The sequence below is a fragment of the Scardinius erythrophthalmus genome, assembly GCF_964197995.2.
Source record: "Scardinius erythrophthalmus genome assembly, chromosome: 4".
Classification (NCBI taxonomy): domain Eukaryota; kingdom Metazoa; phylum Chordata; class Actinopteri; order Cypriniformes; family Leuciscidae; genus Scardinius; species Scardinius erythrophthalmus.
Window position 1 is genome coordinate 39,421,053 of NC_138224.1, and position 19,878 is coordinate 39,440,930.

Here is a 19,878-nt window from a genome sequence, read left to right on the forward strand (position 1 = left end):
ACATTCCGACCCATGGCTTGATCTTGAGCAATACTTGTGCTCTCCCAACTCAATCGCAGATCTTCCCTTTCTACCACAGTCAATCAAAAAACTGGACTTCTATCATAACATTACAATAGCAACAACTCTGTCAGCCTGGTGGAAAACCAACAAAATCACAAAATCACCCCAAGCTCTATGTAGGTATACCCCCATCTGGCACAACCCTGACCTCCGTCTTCACAATAAACCAATCCACCTCCCCAAATGGCAACAAAATGGCATCACCCACCTTCACCACGTATTTGAAAATCATAAATTTATGTAATTTACCTCAATTGTCCAGAAATTCGGGATCGGGAGAGACCAATTTCTCCACTACCAACAGCTTAAATTTTTAATTCAAAGCAAAATAACTTTAACTAACACCCTACAGCCTTCTAAAATAAGTTGTAAGTTATTAGAGATAGGCAACCACCCAAGAAAACTTATATCTAAACTCTACAGCATCATCGCTTCATCTAACCCCACAATAACCCTGCCCAAGGGGAAGTGGGAAATTGACCTCATGCTATCTTCCGACCCGGATTTCTGGACACAGATCTGTAGGAACACTTTTACTATGACCACCAATACCAATTTACAACTCATACAATATAAAACCATCCACAGAATCCACATCACTCAGAGTAAACTATTTAAAATGAAATTATCTGACACAGACACCTGTTCACAGTGCACCTCTGGGAGCACAGATACCTATCTCCACGCAACCTGGCTCTGCCAGCCTGTTCACTCTCTTTGGATCACATTAACCAACACACTATCTTCGATCCTGGACTGCAGAGTTCCACTGTCTCCTGCACTCTGTCTCCTAGGAGATACTTCAGAAACCTCCATCCCCTCCAAATACAAAGCCCCAGTTCTTGTCTCTCTAGCAATCGCTAAAAAAAAATCTTTCAAAACTGGAAATCAAAATCATCCTGTAATTTCATCCATTGGACTAACCTAATTACAGAATTCATTTTGACAGAAGAAACTATAGCTCATAAAAAGAACAATATATCTGCCTTTAAAGAAACCTGGAATCCTCTCATAACCTTTCTACAAATTCAACAGCTAATGTAAGCCACGTGCTTTCCCACTCACCCCATCTCCACCCCTCCACTCCAACCATCTTTACCCCCCCCCTCCAAAATATCTGCCTTAACACCTAACAGTCACACACTTACAGACATACCAATCCCACACTTATAACTCCTCTTGTCTGTCTATCTGTCTGTCTGTCTGTCTGTTTGGCCGTGTGTCTGTCTGACCGTCTGTCTGTGTACCTCCCTATCTCCCTGTTACGGCTTGTCACTCTTTATTATTTATAAACATATGATCTGTCCAAAAAAAAAAAAAAAAAAATTTCTTCAAAAGTCAGAAATGAAGGTTTTGGGTGCACCCAATCTTAAAGAACAGAGAGTCTGAATGCTAATGTCCACTTTTAGTTTCCTTTTCCCCTCTCCTTTTTCTCACATTGGTGTCCCTGAGGTTTTTCCAGTTTTTTTGCGTCTTCAACTAAACACAGTGCGTTTTGTAATGTCAATACACATTACATGTAACACACGAAGTAACCAGTTAAAATCATTCGACTAGAAACTGTAGATTTCACACAAAGAATGTATAGTAGTACTAAAAGCAGCCCTAAATAGACACACTACATTTTGTTACATTTTCAAAGTTCTCTTTGATAATAATAATTATCTTTGATAATAATAGTGTTAGCTTTCTATCCCAAATGTAGATTAGCCTGCTAGCCTACACAGCACAGGACTATATACAACGACTAAATCTATCACACAACATACTCACTGTCGTGATAACCGTGTTGGTTGGCAATGCCACGCCACACAATCGTTGTCCTTGTAGTATGTGATCTGTCGCCGCAAAAGTAAAAAAAAATCGAAATTGAAGCGAAAAAAAAATAAGTCGTTTTTTTGCCGCAGCACATTCGCGTTCGGTGTGGAAGCACTCATTACACAAACAGCTGATCAAAAAATAAAACCATTGCGCAAATTATTCATGCGTCAAAATCGTGTCCAGTGTGAAAGGACCTTTACTTGAAATGTGGTCTGTAAAAGCCTCATAAGGAGTCTTTTTTTTTTTATTTACTGTTGAAAAGGTCTCAACTGGCAGAATACAAAAAGCATATTTGTTTCAGTTTGAGACAAAACTATACCAAGTATTTGTATGAAAGGTTGCTGCCAAGTATACAGATTAGGCTTTTGTGTCACGTTTTGATTTGTAACTTCTTGAAACATAAAAAACATAATTTTATGACCTTCTATATATTCTTTCTAATCGTCATTGTGTCACATTAGTCATGAAAAATAACAAAATAAATCAATTACCGGTAATTGCATTCTTTTTCTGGGTTCTATTTAAATAAAAAAAAAAAATTAAATTGTAAAGGTTTTCTATTAAATGTGACCATGCACTTGTTAATAACCCTTGTTGACAACAAAAATATTGCAGAACAATGAGTCTCAAGTCAAGTCATCTTCATTTATATAGCGCTTTTAACAGTGTAGATTGAAGCAGCTTTACATTGATAATAGGAAATTAAAATTAAGTGTTTTGGCTTTATAGCAGCTCTAGAATAAAGTTATAGGTGGTTTGCAGTCACGTGATTGTGATGACGCGCGAAATTCAGATGGAGGGCAGGAAGTGAAGAGCGTAATGGACGAGATGGAGGAAAGTCCGTACTGTGCTACTTTAGACGCAATTACAAGAGAAAGATATAAACAAAAAAATCGAAAAATATGTTGGACGTGATCCGTACGCTATGAAGAGGAGCGATTTTTCAACTGGATTGAACGATTTCAGCAACTACCTTGTACTACAGACATCCTTCTACTCGAGACAACAAATGAAAGCATACAAAAGTATGGAGGCATACAACTTTTTTGTAAGTGGTTGGGTCCACGATCTCGGTACCAAGATGCTCCACAATGACTGTCGTTTGGTTTTCGCCCTCGTGAGTGACGTCTTTTTTGTCCGTAAGGCCATCCTTAAAAATATTTTGGTTTGCCGTAACAGCAAAAAAAAAAAAAAAAAAAAAAAAGGTTGGTTGGTCTATATTATTTTTTTCGAGATTCGATGTAAAAACAAAAATGTATAATTTGGGTCAAATTTGCATATCGGGACTTCACTGACAGTTTTCCAGAACTTCGTGCCAAGTTATATATATATATTAAATAACAATTAGAAAACCTGTATAAACTGAACACCAAAGAATAATATTATAGCGGTAATATTATAGGCCTATTCATGTAACGGGTGCGCTGCCAATAACGCGCCTAAGCTGTCAGAACTGGGAAAAGTAATGATTATTAGTATGTCAAATATATCAAGGAGACATTTCAATTGTTTATTAATAAACAAGTGTTTTCTGTGTCAAAGATGAAGTTGACGATGCTGACGCGATCTTCGCAGTAGTGAACGCGCCAGAGAGAAATGCACATTTCATTAGGCTACATAAGCAGAGAGCAGTCTGTTTCCTTTCGTTTTGAATTGTTTTGTTTAAAAGTGTACATTTCATGCTTTTTTATATAGGCCTATATATGTCTCATGCCTGTGAGGCAAGTAGCTTATACGCTGAGTTTCGGTTCATTTAAGAGACCAGCACCAGTTCACGCGCCGGCGACTCCGTGTCCTGATTATATTGCCTTATTTAGCCTACCTCTTATTTATTAAATACAGGAAATTGGTTTATTAAACATTGATCAAAATTAAGATGCAATTAATACAAAACGAAATTCACTTTAAAGACAGACTTTCTACAAAAACAAACTTAATGAAGTGGTTAAAATCATGTCTGTCCACTCCATTTGTCTTCCGATATTTTCGGGATCATCTTATCTTATTCATGCTATTCACTTTTCATATAATCAACATGAAATTTAAAAAATATATATTATTTTATTTAAACATGAATATGAAACTAAATCGTTTTTTAATGACTGCGGGCTACAACACAGGCCTATTAGACAGTAGGGTAGCCTACAGAGAAATTTACTGTCGGAGCGTTGCCAGTGAGCATGTGGGGGGAGAGATACAATTTTCGATCAATCATCGAATTTTATTTTGCTTGATATGCCCATTCTTAATATTTGGTGTTTTAAATGCCTGTTTGAGATCTCTGAAGTTTTAATAGTGCCGCTTCCAGAGCGGTCACGTCCGTAACATGTTTCTTCCTCATAAATGCGAACATGAAAAATAAAATAAAAATGAATATGCTATTATGTTCTGTGGAGAGCCGATCCCTCTTCATCCAGTGGGTATATTAGCCTACTTTTGGTTTGCGCAGTGTAATTTATAGAATTAGCCTACTAAAACATATTTTTCATGGATCTGAGTGTCGCGATTTCGCTTTCATTTCGCATAGGCCTACAGCCTACACAGCCCTTATAATCATAGATGACGCCACGGGTTTTTATTTAAAAGAAAGAGCATAGCCTACGTTTGTAGCCTATGTAGGCCTATTCACAATAAAATATAATTAATATAAATTGTATTGCATTTGTATTAGTTGTTTGAAGAGTAAAAAAAAATCGGTCGGTCTTAACGCAAGTTTACAATCGGCAAGTCGGTCGGACTAAAAGGGAAAAAAATATATATTTGGGTCGGACCTAAATTGACTGGGTCGGTCGGGTTACGGCAAACAAGAATATTTTTACGGATGGCCTAGCGTTTAACCACAACCATTCAACACTGCGGCGCTTCTCGACGTTTCTTTTACGGTTGTTTACTTTACGCTATTAGGTTAACCACTCTCAAAGGTCCGCCGAAACACCACTAAAGACGTGGAGAAGTAATTACAGCTCAGTTAAGTTATTTTCGTTTGTATTTTGTATAACTTAAATGTTAGCTGTTAGTGTTGCTTGTTCTATTTATTGTTTTAAACAAATCGCCAGTGCACTGCACACTCATAGATTAACCATGCAAAATACAATGTTCAGTTTGTGGTTAATTAAGAAATGTCTATTCTATTCTTTTCTCAGTTTGTCAGAGTCCTGTTCTCATGTAGGGGCAGTTCTTTTTTCCATTGAAGCTGGTGTTAAGATGCGAGATACAGCCTCCTCCAAAGTGCAAATGGCTGATGCCATCACATGTAAAAAAGGTATTCAAATGTACTATACATAACATTTATTTTGTTTTGTACTCTACTTTACTAAGGGAATTGACAGCTGTCAAGGAAGGAGGCAGACGATGACTGTTTCTTTAATTTGATAACGAAAACAATAATGAACTATAATGAACAGAGGTTCAAGTACACAAGTGCTTAGCATACACCACTGTTCTCAGCATACACCATACACTTAAAGTCACATACTTAATACTCTGACAACAGCGACTGTCAATTCTTAAAACACTTGTGTGGGTAACACGGAAAGTATGATCTAACACTGCAACCACAATTCATTTGGTTTGTCTTAGACCAGGGGTTTTCAAATTGGGTGAATGTGAGCCTCCCCTTAGAGTAGGTAAGGACAACCGAGCCCCCCCTTCCCCAAAACCCTGTCCGCCTGCCCTAACCCACACACGCCTCGGCAGTAAATGCCATCTTCTGTGTGTTCCGGAATCCAGGCAATGATGAGTTTCAATAACAACTGATAAAATGTAAATATTTTTTAATATTGTATTTTATTTACAATTATTTAAGAAGTGCATTCATAAATGATTCTTTGCAACAGCAAATAACTTCCAACTTTATGCAGGCCTAATTGAGGCTACTTTTAAAAATCACAGAACATCAGGCCTAACCATAAGTCAACAAAACATGCTTAACATGTGAATGTTACAAGTGTGAAACTTGTGTCTGGGCCTTAAAGAGATAGTTCACTTTAAAATGAAAATTCTGTCATCATAGGCTACTCACCCTCAAGTTGTTTCAAACCTGTATGAATTTCTTTCTTCTGCTGAACACAAAGCAAGATATTTTGAAGAATGTCAGTAACCAAACAGTTAACTGGTCCCATTGACCTCCATAGTAAGAAAAAAATATATACTATGGAGGTCAATGGGACCAGTTAACTGTTTGGTTACTGACATTCTTCAAAATATCTTGCTTTGTGTTCAGCAGAAGAAAGAAATTCATACAGGTTTGAAACAACTTGAGGGTGAGTAGCCTATAATGACAGAATTTTCATTTTAAAGTGAACTATCTCTTTAAGTGCACATTTGAATGCACATCGTCTCGAACAAAATCAGCACAATGGACAGCTCTCTGATCAATGAACGATAACGCTTTTTGTTCACGGAACGCATAATAACACATAACAGTCAACTGCATTTAAGGCATGTTATCAGATCAAACAGATTTGCATTACTTTTTTTTTTTTTCAGACACATAAAATTTCTGATTTAAACAGCCAACAAAATGCACCATTCACGTCATTTGCACGTGTCATTCAGGTCATTTGAATTTTGAACTTTGAATTTAACCGCCCATATCAGTGGGAACAATGAGGACGCGCTTTTGATGCGCAGAGGTGTCCGATGTGGGGCTGCACTGCAGAGAAAAATAAACGCAAGTCGTCCTCTACCTGCAGCCTTGATCTGTATTTGTTTTTAATCATGGTCAGTGCGGAAAACCCACACTCACACAAGTAACTGGAGGTGAAGGGGATTAGGACTTTCATAGCCTTAGTGGAGATCTGGCGGAACTCGCTCTCCACAGACAACCAGAAACGTGTGATCGGCATATCTCCCAGTCTCTCCAAAATACTCGCCAAACTGTTCACGTAACCCATTCAAATGCGCAATGATGACCGGTTGGACAGAATTAAGAGGCAGCCCTGTCTTCTCCGCAACATCCTCCAGGGTTGGGAACATTTCCACAGAACCTCGTTCAACACGAGCACACCACAAGTCCAGTTTTTTCCTGAACCCAGACACTTGGTCGTGTGCCGAAAAGACGTGGCACTCTTTGCCCTGGAGAGAGGTGTTGAGGGAGTTGATCCTATCAAAGATGTCGGAGAGATAGGTCAACATAACAAGCCAGTTCATGTCTGCCAGATGTTTTGCCAGTGGGGAGTTAATCTCGGTGAGGAAGAGGAGGACTTCTTCGCGCAAATCGCACAGCCTGGTGAGGACTTTGCCCCAAGAGAGCCACATGACCTCGGAGTGCAGGAGCAGCTGCTGGAAGTTAGCGCCCATCTCATTGCAGAGAATTGAGAATAGACGGGCGTTTAAGGCATGCGATGTAATTATATTCACAAATTTGACAGCCTCATCAAGAACTGCACGCAATTCTTGGGGCATCCTTTTTGTTGCTAAAGCCTGACGATGGATAATGCAGTGCTTCCAGACAGCCGCAGGGGCAACTGCCTGCACCTGTTTTACCAGACCGCTGTGACGGCCAATAGAAGAGCAACTTTGACTGAAATAACCACTCGTTACAACCGAGGTATGCAGCAAAGTATTTGTGAAGCCACGCACAACCTTGAGGCGGATGGGCTACAACAGCAGAAGACCCCACCGGGTACCACTCATCTCCACTACAAATAGGAAAAAGAGGCTACAATTTGCACGAGCTCACCAAAATTGGACAGTTGAAGACTGGAAAAATGTTGCCTGGTCTGATGAGTCTCGATTTCTGTTGAGACATTCAGATGGTAGAGTCAGAATTTGGTGTAAACAGAATGAGAACATGGATCCATCATGCCTTGTTACCACTGTGCCCCATCAGTGCATATCCCTCAGCATCGGCCCCAGTCAAGGCAATTGGACTGGTAAAAGTTATTCAAGGCCTTGAAAAGTTCGTCAGCTGTTGTGCGGGCGGGTAGAGGACCGCAAAAAAAATTCTTCCTGCACACTGAGGTCTTTGATAAAGCGAACGTACACCATCAATTGAGCACAGTGTGCGACGTCAGTGGACTCATCCAGCTGAATGGCATGAAAGGGGCTTTCACGAACACAGTCCAGGACCTGCTCTTTGACATCACAAGCCATGTCTGATATTCGTCGCTGGATGGTATTGTCAGACATGGGGATCGCGTCAAGTTTAGCAGCAGCTGCTTCTCCCAGCATCACTGAACACATATCTCTAGCTGCAGGGAGTAGCAATGTTTCGCCAATGTTATGGGGTTTGCCTGCCTTCGCTATACGTAGCGCGACACAATACGATGCTTCTGTCGCCTTTATGTTAACAGTGCCAAACGACTGTATTATTGTTTTTTTGTGACTGCAAATCATAACGCTTCCTCTCAAAAAACTCAACGGGCTTGTTCACTAAATTTGTGTGCTTGGTTTCAATGTGACGCCGAAGTTTGCATGGTCTCATACTATCATTTGCCAGCACCTCCTTGCAGACCACACACTGCGGCAGAGGTGCGGCCTCGGACCCCGACCAGGTGAATCCTAACTTTAAGTATTCAGGATCATATTTCCTACGTTTTTTGCTGGGTCCTGTCTCCTCCTTTAATGCTGACTTCTGTTGACTTTGGACAAGGAAACGATGCATTTTTTAAAGCTAATACACGCAGAGTTACAGATATCAATAGAGCTGTTTTCAAATGATCGCTATGGCAACGTAGAACAACAATCCGATAACAAACTTCCGGTTTGCGTTGGCCTGAATTACTGCTATCAGTTCGATTTCGACAGTTATAGTGAATTGTTAATGTACCTTTTTGTTTTTGTTAAAGCTCAATAAAAATTTGTTTAAAAAAAGTTTGATTTCGACATAATAGTATGCGTGCTGAGAGTGTGTGCAACAAGCAAGAAGATGTGTATTTGTAAATCCGGTGACACTCGTGCGTTTAAACTAGTCTTTTCTGTCTGTGTCGGCTGCAAAAATTAAGTTGAAGATTAAGATTACGCCATCTCCGTATTGAACGCGCCTATAGAGAGAAATGCACATCATGGATTACACTGAGTAACGTTATTTCTCCTTTCGTTTTGAATAGTTTCGTTTAAAGAAATGTAAAGCTTTCTTAAAATATTTTTCATGTATAACGTTAAGAGGCATAAACTGAGTTTCGATTCATTTAAAATTTAAATTAAAGAGATATTGAGATATGAATTTATGATCACGCGTGCAAAGTGACTGTGATTTATATTGACTGCTATATTAAATCAATTTGTTGATGAAACATTTATTAAAATTAAGATACAATTTATACAAAACGAAATTCACTTTAAACTAAAAGTCTTTCTACAAAACAAAACTTTATGAAGTGGTCAATCATGTCTGACCCACTCCATGTCCCCGATATATCCTATCTTACTCATGGTGTTCACTTTTCATAAGCAACATATAGATGAAAAAAAAAAAATAACATTATAATATTTTAACATATGAAACTAAATGCGCTTATATAATGGCTACAACACAGTCTATAAGGCACATTCAAGTTAATTCTCAAATTAATTTTCAAATGATTGAAAAAAATAAACATAGGCCTACCCCTTAAAAAAAATATAAAAATATATACATTTTGTATTGCAGTTTTTTCTAAGTACAAGAAACACTCTTTCTGCGTAGAGTGCTGGGCAACAGGTCAAAGAATAGACGTTGGATCCCCCCTTTTCCCCACCCCTCTAGGGGTCAGCCAGCTGTTTTTTTTGTTGTTCTTGTTTTTCGTTTATGTTTGATTTAAGCCTACATTTCAAATTTTTTTGTCATAACATTTCTTGTTTTTAGCCTTTCGCACGTACGATCACACCGGTGTAATCAGTCTAGGCTGGTCCCACACACCGGTGTGATCAGAACGGTCAGTGCATCACATTAAAATCAAATGTTGAATTTAGTGAAATGTTTACTACTTCCAAGCCCAGGCACAGCTTCACATTGTGGATGCTGAGTATTGTGACTTTGTGGTGTGGAACTCTAATGACATTTTTATTGAAAGAATTGTACCTGATATAGACTTTTGGGATGATGTGATTCCCAAAGCTGCGAATTTTTTCAGAAACTGTATCCTTCCAGAAGTGTTCGGACAGCAAGTTACAAAATAACATTTTGGCATGATATTTGACTCACTGTACGTTCACACCGCCGCCGACTTGAGCTTCCAAAGTTACCGGAAGTCATTCATTTTCAATGGAAGCTGGCTTCTCTCAGCTGCAAGGAGCGTCAAATCCATCGGCGTCGCGTTTTGGGCGTCAACCAGAAAGTTGAAAGAAGCTCAACTTTATGGTAATGAGCTATGACGTGGTTCAGCGGCAAGCAGCGGCAAAACGCCAGCAACCAATCAGAATGAAAGCGGACATCCTTCGCGCTGGCTGATCCAGAGAAACATACGATGTAAACTTTCATTCCTACCAAAATATTATTTACGAGAAAATGGAGGAGAAACTGATAATCGCTGTGGCTGGGTTTCCTATCATTTATGATATGACGTTATTTTCATATAGGGACCAGTTACAAAAGAACGAGGCATGGGATAAAGTAGCTGGTATAGTTGGTGTCTCCGGTGAGTTTGTGAAGTGCGTGTTGATGATTTATAATATTTTTAACTAACGTTAGTAGGCTACTGATAGATACTCAAATTTGTCTCTGTCTTGCCTGTAGGGCTGCACGATGTATCGTTTAAACATCGCAGGATGTGCAATGTCAAGAATTGGCGGGCTATCGTAGTTGATCCGTGATTCATTAACCGCGGCGTCTGGGCCAGCTGTTCCCCGGCCGTTGACGAATGTGATTCGCGGATTAATTGCACAGTTTAACCATCATAGAGTGAAAGTTTATAATTTGCACATGTTTTTAAGTCCTGTCTGTAAGAGCCATTTGGTCTTTATTTAAGCCTTATGTAAGTGTGTGTCCAGTAGGGGTCTCTCTTTTGGGTAATTGGTTGCATATAGGAAGGAACCTTCCTTCAGGTGACATGTGTTGCTGGAGGGAAGGTGCACACAGTTTTTTGACCGCTAAGCTATGCTACACTGTATGCCATGCTGAGGAAATCTGTATTGGTGGAGGAACTGGAACTGTGGATTTATTGACTGTTTGTTGGACTATTGCTTACTAGAAATGAGGACCAGTCATGGTAAAATAAATCTACAATGTAAGCATATTAACTTGGTGTGGACATTGCAGTGAATAGCACCCAAGCGAGTGCTTCCATTAACAAGCACCTCCAGCAGCCATCAGCTGCTTAAAGTAATCGACTTGGCTGCTTACACTGTCAGTTTAACAGGGCGCGCTTGACAGGGCATATAAGAACGAGCAGTGAGAGAGCCCCGGCCGTGCGCGCACGCGCGCACTCACCGTCTTCAAACAACATGCACGTCTTGCTCTCTCCCTCGCGCATATTAATCAAAATCAACTGACATGATGGTGTTGAAAAAAAAAACTCTCCAGTGATGAAATGTTTTCTATGTTGACAAACGTGTGCGATATCCTAAACTGCTGAGATAATTACACAACGCGTGCCATAGGTCTTTTCGTGTAAAGAAGCTGCTCTGTGATGTGATGTTGAATATTCACATTGCTTATGGTTTTTTTTTTTCTGTTGTCTGTTCACAAACTGAGGATTGCAAAAAGAAATGGAAGAGCTTGAGGGACATGTTCAGGAAGGAAAGAAAGAAGGAAAAAGATAGGCGAAGGAGTGGCGCGGGGGCAAGCAGTGCCCGGCCATGGCGGTACAGTGCGGTCATGGGCTTCCTCAATCCTTTCATGGAGGACTGGCCAACGTCCATTAATATGGGGGGAGGGGAAGCCCTAGATGACAGTGGACAGTGGCCAGAGGACAGTGATGATGCCATGGCTGGGCACAGTCAGGCACCAGAGCAGACGCCAGAGCTTCAGGCACAAGAGCAGGCACCAGAGCTTCAGGCATTAGACAACACACCAGTGCAGAGAGCAACCCAGCCCGCCCCGAAAAGGAAGAGACCCCACACCTCTGACTTTGAGGAGAGACTGATCACAGTATTGGAGGCTGTGAGCAACAGACCGGGACCTGTCCCCAGCCCTTCTCCTCCTCCTCCCCCTCCTCCTGACGATAGTGATAGCTATTTTTTTAAAAGCCTGCAGGAAGACTTTAGAACCCTGCCTTTAAGAACAAGGCAGGATCTCAAGTTTGAGATGCACCGCCTGGTGTATGAGGCAAAGTGTTGTGAGGTTGATCCTTGGGCTGAGAGGAACGGGGTGCAGCTGACAACACTGTGAGGGGTGTTAGTAAGCTTGTTTACCCTTGCAGTGCTGTCAGCTGCCCCCTGTTCTCTCTCCCTCACAATACACTTTTGTTTTTTAGCTGTTTGATTGAAACCACGTTCACGTCTGTCTGTTTAATGGATATCTGGAGCCAGCAGACTTGTTCAACACGTTGACATTAAAGGCCCTGTTGGGACCAAGTTTTTGTTAGCTCACTCAAGAGTAAATGTCTAGTCACTATGCAAGCATTTTCATCAACTAGCTTAATAAAAAAAGTTACGTTGTATGAATTGTTTTTCCCCCAATAAATATTGTAAAATATTTTCAACATTCATGGTTGTGTGTTTCATATTATTTTTAAATCCTACTATAAAATTGAGGCTTTTTTAAATGTAGCCTATAGCACAGCTGTTTAATGACGCAGAAACGAGGGCTGGTCCGAATACCATTTTTTGAGCTTCGGAGACGGAGGGGCTGAATATATTCTTCTCTCTAAATAAAGGCAGGAATGTGTCTGTCTGTTTGCATTTTTATTTTTTTGGGAACCGTTCATCCAGTCGACTTCACAAGGGTGCTTCGACTTCACTTCGCATTTGGTGCAATACACGCGAGGCGCGACACGTTCACAATTAATAAACTTATAATAAACTACAGAACAGCGCGAGTGGGAAGCAGTAAACTAACAGATTACTAACACAGTAAAGGGTAGATTTAAATAAAGAAAAACGAAATTTAAATAAAGAAAAAACGAAATTTAAATAAAGAAAAAACGAAATTTAAATAAAGAAAAACTAAATTTAAACAAAGAAAAAGCGAAATTTAAAGGAAAACTAAATTTAAACAACGAAAAAGCGAAATTTAAAGAAAAACTAAATTTAAATAAAGAAAAAAAACGGAAAAACTAAATTTAAACAAAGAAAAACTAAATTTAAATAAAGAAAAAAAACGGAAAAACTAAATTTAAACAAAGAAAAAAATTAATTTAAACAAAGAAAAACTAAATTTAAATAAACTGTAGGCTAATAAATAAAGAACACGGTAGCATACTTTTCAATAACTGCATCACACATTTTAATTAACGAACAGTTAATACTGAGTATCAGATCGGTGCATCCTTATTTAAAAGTGTATCTTAGCTATGGAAACTGTGCTTTTAGTGTAATTGGTGGCTCTTAAAAGAGCAGTTTGTAGCACTAGGTTTATACTCCTGGTTGCCAGCTGACAGCTCCCTTGGTGGAGAAATAGGAGGTATATGTCTCCCGGACACGGATGGCCTCTCGTGCGGAGTTGTTGCTGCCCACTCGGGTTACTGCCTGTAGACCAGCAACTTCCCTACCTGCAGCTGGTGGTGGTCCACGTCTTGCCCTGGTTGGTGTCTTGGAGGTCCTCCTCAGGAAATTATGCAGGACACAGGTAGCCTTCACACAGGCGTCCACATTTGCAGGGCTGACCCCAATGACTCCTCTGTACATACGCCATTGAGAAGTGAGAATACCAAAGGTATTCTCAACAATCAGCCTTGCAGGCTGTAGTTGGATACTCTGCGCCTGCCAGAGTGGTTGGAGCCAGGAAAAGGCCGCATGAGGTTGGGGCGCAGTGGGAAGGCCTCATCAGCAACAAAAACATGTGGCTGCGGTCCTAGATGCTCAGCTCCCGGCAGCAGAGCATGCTGTGGCAGACCAAGTGTCCCGTCCAGTAGTGCCCGGACGAAGGTGGAGTTGGCCAGGACACCGCCGTCACTCGTCCTCCCGTAGCTGCCCACATCCACTACCTGAAAGCGGTATTGGGCATCTACCACTGCCAGAAGCACAACTGAATAAGTCCCCTTGTAGTTAAAATACATGGACGCTGAATTGTCAGAAGACTTAATGACCACATGTTTCCCATTAATGGATCTAAGGCAGTTGGGGAAAGCCCACCGCTGGTAAAACCCCTTTGCGATGCTCAGCCAGTCCTCCGTGGTGGGCACTGGCATGTACTCCTCCACCATGGAGTCCCAAATGGCCTTGCAGACCTGGGGGACAATGTTGGACACAGGGCTCACTCCCATGTGGTAGCTAGCAGCAATAGTGTGGTAGGAGTCCCCTGTGGACAAGAACCGCAGGCAAATAGCCAGACGCTCAGCAGGAGATATTGCATGGCGGTAATTAGTGCTGTTCATCATGATGAGCGGCCCCACTTTTGACAGCACGCTGTCAAAATGCTCCGTGTCCAGCCTGAATTACCGCTGGAATCTCTCGTCGTCAAGCCGCAGCTGCTGCACCAGCCGGTGATACTCTCCGAATTGATGACGGTCCTGGAGGGTGGCATGAACCCAAAATCTCAGAGTCCGACGTCTTCTCCGCAAATACAATACAGCAGCAGCAGCACCAAAAACAACAACTTTGCGATGATCCATAATGATCCAGTGATGCACATTTGAGGATGAGCGCAACTTTTATAATATTTACGAACGCTCGTTTTAAGCGGGAATGCTATTCATTCGCTCATGGTAACACCGATTTGACCAATTGCACAGATGCAAATAATAATAATAATAATAATAGCTAATTATAATTTTTTCCCAACCAAATGTGACCAAAACGGTTGTAAAAATGCTAAGGTAATGTTTTTTTTTTTCTGTTTACATTTCATGGTGTGACACAGACTTCAGAGCGGCCAAAGTGTCAACAAGCGTCAACAAGCTTCCCCGTACTTTTTGACAAGCGTCCTTGACAGGGTGGCCAGAGCTTCTTTGCAGCTCAAGTCTACGGCGGTGTGAACGCACAGTAAAGGACAGTAGCTCACACAGCTCAGGTCCTGACAATCAGATGTTTATTGACAATTATTATTAACAATGAAAATATCAATTTATACAATGAAAGATATTACTGGTGGTGTATTATTTACAAGACCTAAAACAGTGTACACTTTGTAAAATGGATAAAATTTCATAAATATCTGAAATTTGACGTTACAAATTCAAACAAAGCTACAGCAGCAAATCTTGTATTTATTTCTACATGGGAATCTTTGCAGGACTCTTAGATTGGATTGAACTCCTAGGTTACACAAAAAAATTACTAAAAACTAGGGCTGTCAAAAATAGCGCGTTAACAACGTTAATTAGTTGTTTGTTGTTAATTATGTCAATTTTTTTAACGCATTTCACGCATCCGCAGTGTGACAAATTATTCAGGTCAGGAAAGTGGTTGGGAGCTAGAGGCGAGATGGAGCAAGGTGAGCAAAATGGGCCTATTGACGGATTCAAATATAAAAAGAATGTTGATGGTACAGTTAACAAGTACAAGGTTATTTGCAAGATTTGTGACAAGGAGTTTCAATTTCACCGGAGCTGTTCAAGCTTGAGGTACCATGTCAACGCCAAACATGCGTTTGCTGGGCCGTCAGGTGCTTTGCGCCAGACCACGCTGAATGTTCGCAGGCCATTAACAAAATCAGCCTCAGATAATTTGACCAACACAATAGCAAAATGGATTGCAAAGGATTGTAGACCCATTAGCATTGTAGAAGACTCAGGTTTCCTTGTTGTTTTGCAAGTGGCGTCTCAAGACTCATCCTATAAGCCACCGTCAAGAGCCACAGTTATGACGAAAATCCACAAGCTCTATAAAAACGAAAAAGAAAAAAGGAAAGAGGTCTTGGCTCAAGTAAATCATATCGCCCTGACAGGAGACCATTGGACATCAGTGAGTAACAACAATTACCTCGGAGTAACTGCACATTTCATCAGTGACAAGTGGGAATTGAAGTCTTTTGCGCTGACTATATTAAAAACTGAGGAGCGTCATTTTGCGGAGGCTTGTAAAGAACAGTTCCTGTCTGTTGCACGCAGGGGCGTCGGACTGGGGGGATAAAGGGTACCGAGTACCCAGGGCCCGAGGCAGGGGGGGGGCCTTAGAAGTCAGTTTTCTATACATACATATACATGCACTAACATTTGCATAGCATTTATGTACAAATAAAAAAGTTCCTGTGCAAAACTAAACTTGTAGTTAGGCACTGGTTTGGTATAAAAAAAGTCATTTTCATGCTGTGCAGGGCCCCACCACCCCTCTCGAATCAATGTAAATGGTACGACCCGCAGGTCAGGTGCTTCTGCTACTGGCTGTCAATCATTCTCCATTCAGTAGCAGCTAACGTTAACGTTATTCAAACAGCGCGCGCGCCTCTGCCGGTTACAGCAGGATGCACGGTAAAACTCTCTCCAATATGATATATTAACATTATAATGCTTGATCTGTAGAGAAAGGCTGTGGATTTGTATAAAATGACTTTATTTTGTTGGAGTTTGTTGCTGTTTTTAAACGACTCGCTACCCGTGTGCCTGTTAGATCACAAACAGCACAAGGACCATGAATCGGCATCAAACGCACAATAACTGGAATTTAAAACTGTGAAGAAACAAATGATCAATAAACTGTTGGACAGATATACACTAGGATTTGTGCGCTCGACATGTCTTCGCTTTGTGCCGTGAACTTTTAAATGCACACTTCCATGTCCATGTCCATGTCGCTTTGAGCACATCATTCTGCACCCGCGATGCGCATACGCGCTCTGTTTTGAAGCGTTTCATATTATCATGGTTTTGCGCACTGAAAGATTATTAAAAGCCTATATTTTTTTATACCTAGCCTGCTCAATACATTTAAAATAAGCATAATTTAATTGTGTATTATTTCTGTTTAGTGTAGCGTAGGCTATAAATACACTTCTAAATTCTTGACCCTAATATATAAATATAAAATTGAGAAATGTATGATTGCCTGATTGAATTTTATAAGAGTACTAATAGCAATTTGTTTTTATTAACGTGTAGATTTGATAAAATTACTGTGCAGATTTTTTCAAGAATTACTTTTTGCTGCTGATTTATACACTCGATAAGTTTAATAAAAATACATAATACATTTATGTAATATTTAAAGGTGTTAACCGTAATCTTACACTGCAAAAATCAGAAGTTTACATAAAAACACTGTATATTTCCCTCCATTGTCAAAATCTAACACCCGCAAAAACACAGATCGTTAGCGCCTATTTTTACCGCATTGCTATGAAAATTAGCTCGCGCACGCTCTTACATTAAGTACAGGATTGTTCTCAGTTTAATGCACATCTTAATGATTGAAAATGACTTATTTTAAAAACGTAATTCAAAGACTGAATGTCTAGTTTGGCGGTTAGTGTACCCTGTGATTCTATAGTCTGCATTTATTTTAAACAGACAAATAATCATCAATTAACTTGTACTTTTGACAATAAAACAAAAATATATTAATCAGAGTGTGGCTTATTTTTTTTACATTTTAAATGTTTCTATGATAAAAATGCAATACCCCACCCATTGGTATCACTATGGTATTTGGTACGGGGGCCCAGCAAGATGGTTTGTACCCAGGGCCCAAAATTTGGTGCTACGCCCCTGGTTGCACGTAAGTGGGACATCGAGGGCAAGACGACAACCATTGGGACTGACAGTGCACGCAACATGGTTGCCGCAATTCGACTTACACGCTATGAACACATGAACTGTTGTAGCGTGGCCACATAAAGGAAGGTTATAAATAAGGTTAGTACCACATAACTAAATATGTTGTGGCACTTTATGTATTACCTTGTCGGCTTTCCTCTGTACGCTTCATGCCTCTTCTTTTGTGTGTTGGGAACCTCATTATTATTCACGCGAGATCTGCGCGTGACATTTCGTCACATGTGGTCCTGTCAGGTAAACAGGAAATGACTATGAGTTTGGCCATAAAAGGAACCGGGATGCCGGTCATCGGGAGAAGCGTCTTCTCATCCACTAACCTGTCGGAGTGCATGTGGAGTATTCAGTGAGGGTCTGTCCTGGAAGCGCCGGGTCGCCGTTCCTCCGTGGAGTATTTTAGTTGGCTCGCGGCCAGGATTACTCGATCGGAGGACAGAAGACAGGCATCACGTACATTGATCACGCTCACGGACTTGACATTCTCACCGGTGAGGCGGATCCTAACATTGTATATACACGCTGGACTATATGACTTTTCGCACGCACGCACACACACACACACACACTCAGTTACAACTGGTTGTATATATTGGTGTTGTATATGGTATTATGGTATGGGTTGTTTATATTCTGTGAAGTTGTAAATACAAGGAGGTTGTTGGCTAAACATTTCTCTTGGTGTTATTTGTTGTCTCATGCTGATACGTAATTGGTATACTGAACAGACAACGGGAACAGGCGGTCCTAATTATTTTGTATACTCAGCTGTATGGTATAGTGTGAGTGTTACATAGTGGTGGCCCGTACGGGGACGTACTGTTTCTTTGTGTGTATTGTTGTCTTGTATGTCCATAATTATGGAGGGAGATACAAATGTGAATGATGAGAGAATTATTCAGAATGTAAATGATGAAGACACCCATACTCATACTGTAAATACAGTTAACTCTGGTTATGTACCAGAATCAAGAAGGGGTTCGAATGTGACACCAGATGCAGATTTCACTGCAGGTCCATTCGTAACTAGACGTAATCCTACCGGAGAAATAACATCTATGCTCAGTTCGTTGTATATTTCTGATGATGAGGATAAATCTGATGATGATGATGATGGGGAAAATGGTGGGGTGAATGGAAATGTTGTTCAAACAATGCAAACTGAGGTTGATAAACTCAAAGTGGATTTATTGGCTCTTAGTGCAAAAGTACAGACAAATGAACATGACTTTAAACAGTCAGTAGAAAGTTCACTTAATAGGGAAACTAGTTTCCGTGAGGCAGTGGACACTGGCTTGGCAGATTTGGAAGATTATTTCCGCAGATCACTGGAAAAGTTGGAGAGAGCTGTCGCTGATTGTTTCCTGAGGAGAGATGCAAGATTGGAGAGTCAAATGAAAAAACTGCGATTCACCAGTACCCCTTCTGTATCTAGATTACAGCCCTACACTCCAGTTACTTCCATATCCTCTGTTCATGATGATAGAACTGCTTTGTCTGCAGCTAGAGTTAAATGTCCCACTTCCCAGACAGCCAATGCTACTTATGACATATCTCCTGTATGTAATCCTCTACCTAATGTGCCCACTCCTCCAGTTGTTCCCAGTATCTCGTCCTTCTGCGGGCGGCCCCCGATTCGGCTGGAGTTTCCGTCGTTTGGCGAGTCTTGTGAGACTGCGGATGTGCTCAACTTTATCGAACTGTGCGAGAACTATCTCGACATCAGGCCCCTTCCCAGTGTGGAACTGGTCGGCACCCTGAGCACGGTTCTGAAAGGACCTGCTCTGAGCTGGTGGAAGGCAGAGAGGAACAAGGTAACAGATTGGCAATCTTTCAAAGAGGCGTTTATGGATGCGTTTCTACCAGATGATTACCTCGCAGAGGTGGAAGATAAGCTACGGTCTCTGGTTCAGCAGCCACGTCAACGCCTAAGAGATTTTGCCTATGATTACCGAGCCCTCTGTCTTAAATGGAAGGCCGACATGACGGAGGAGGAGATGGTGAGCCGCATCCTTAACAACATCAACCCCAGGGTCGCGGGCTGTTTGAGAGGGACGGTGAAAACTGTGGAACAGCTGGTGAAAGTGGGTTCTATGGTGGAGAAAGACTGCATAGGAGCTAAGGATTACTGGCAGAAGGTGGACAGTCAGAATGGGAGAGAAAAGACCCAAAAGAGGACCAACGATCGTAATACCTCTAAAAATCTGGCTGGCTTATCGATCGCACAACCGCATCCTATAAGTTCCCTATTGGTGGTGCCGGTGAC